This window comes from Chiloscyllium plagiosum, chromosome 21 (assembly GCF_004010195.1).
Source record: "Chiloscyllium plagiosum isolate BGI_BamShark_2017 chromosome 21, ASM401019v2, whole genome shotgun sequence".
In the NCBI taxonomy this organism is placed as follows: domain Eukaryota; kingdom Metazoa; phylum Chordata; class Chondrichthyes; order Orectolobiformes; family Hemiscylliidae; genus Chiloscyllium; species Chiloscyllium plagiosum.
In genome coordinates this window covers 32,275,402-32,277,487 of record NC_057730.1, presented here as the reverse complement: position 1 = coordinate 32,277,487, position 2,086 = coordinate 32,275,402, and positions in this window count along the sequence as shown.

Sequence of the window (2,086 nt, the reverse complement as noted above, 5' to 3'; positions counted from 1 at the left end):
CACCTGCCAACATCCGGCCCATATCCCTCCAAACCCTTCCTATTCATATACCCATCCAAATGCCTCTTAAATGTTGCAATTATCCCAGCCTCCACCACTTCCTCTGGCAGCTCATTCCATACACGTAAAAGGCTTAACAGACAATCAATTTTTCAATGTATTATTTCAGTTACATCACACTGTAAATTTTTGCTATAAATTCTGTGTGTTAGGATTGAGCCCTCCACTACCACCTGATGAAGGAGCGTCGCTCCGAAAGCCAGTGTGCTTCCAATTAAACCTGTTGGACTATAACCTGGTGTTGTGTGATTTTTAACCTAGAGGTTCAATTGTGTGCCTGTCTGCTTTTTTTATAAATGCCGTGAATAGATGTCTTTTTGGACACTTGTGGCTTAAATTTCTCTGTGCTTGCATTACACAATGTACAGAAGAAAGTGACTCCCTTCCTAGTGCCTAACTGAAATATCAAACTGTCTGCAGACAATTGGCAGTTGTAGTCAGAAAGCAAAACTTAAGAGATGTCATGCTGTTGAAAATACCACGTGGAAAGTCTGAGCTAAGAACCAATTTATAAAAAGCGAAAACACGTTCTTGGATATTGTGAAAGTCACAAATGTTTGAGGAGAAAAACTAGTCTTGAAAATTAATCAAAGTACATATATATTTTTGTAATTTTAGAAAAGGCAATAATGTAACTTTCAGGCTTTATACCTGTGTAGGTTTGTGAGATGTTTTCAGCAACAATACAATCCAGATTCTGTAAAATCATGTGACTGTATAAAGATACACACTCCATTTGATATTCAGAAGGTTGGAGGCTGGAAAGTGCTATCAGGTGTAATGTTCTCATTTTTATTGTACTTCTCGGCCTTACCTAAATGGAGTAATCTCACTTCTCACTCAAAGTGTGGGCTCAAGTCCTACTCCTGAGATTTGATCCTATATCTGATTCTGCCTGTAATGGTGATGGTAGAGGACGTGATGGCACTATTTTTCCCCACCCAAACCCACATCCTGGAGCCAACTTTTTTCCCAAATGAATGTTACAAGAAGTGCAATAAAATTTAACTTTTCTCCATACTTAATGTTCTGCTCTGATGTATCTCAATACAATTGCTACACTCCTGATATTTACTATATATATATATGCTATGTCAGGCACATAGCCTAAGAATGAAATATTTAAAATTGAATAATATATTACAGAATTCAACATTTTCATATAGTATATTCCACTCTTAGGAATAATACAATGATATTCACAATGTACATTGCATCGCAGATGTACAGCCTGGGATATTAAAACAAAGTGCTGGAGAAACTCAGGTCTATATGGGGAGAGAGAGATTAGTGGTCACAAAAAAAAGGGAGTGGTAATGGTTGTAGAGATGTGTTAAGTTCAAAATAGGTATTAATAGCAAGTGTTTTAAAAACAAAATATAAATCTGTGTTGCAAGTAAAACCAAGAAAATGAGACACTTTTGTAAGTAACAAAATGGAGGAGAGAGTTCATAGTCTGAAGTTGAACTTAGTTCTTAGGCACTTTACAGCTTTCTAGACTAACGTTTCACTGGAACAGTGCAGCAGGCCCAGGACAAAAACATGAGCATGAGAGCAATCTGATGTATTAATGTGACAAGCAATTGTAAGGTTGTGATCATGCTTACAGACTGAGTGGACAAATAATTGACTTTCATTCTGACATTACAGCCTTTGACATAATGGTTCAGTGGCTAGCACTGTTCCCTCACAGTAACAGGGACCTGGGTTCAATTCTACCCTTGGGTAACTGTCAGTGTGGAGTTTGCACATTCTCCTTGTGTCTGGGTGGGTTTCTTCTGGATGCTGTGGTTCCCTGTCACAGTTCAAAGATGTGCAAATGAGGTAGATTGGCCTTCTAAATTGCTGATAGTGTCTATGAATATGCAGGCGAGGTGGGTTAGCCAGGGAAAATGAAGGGTTACAGGGATAGGGTAGGTCTGGGTGGGATGCTCATCAGAGGATCGGTGTGGATTGGATGGGCCAAATGGCCTGCTTCCAAAATGTACAGCATTCTATGATTCTGGACTTAACATTGACTAAAGTC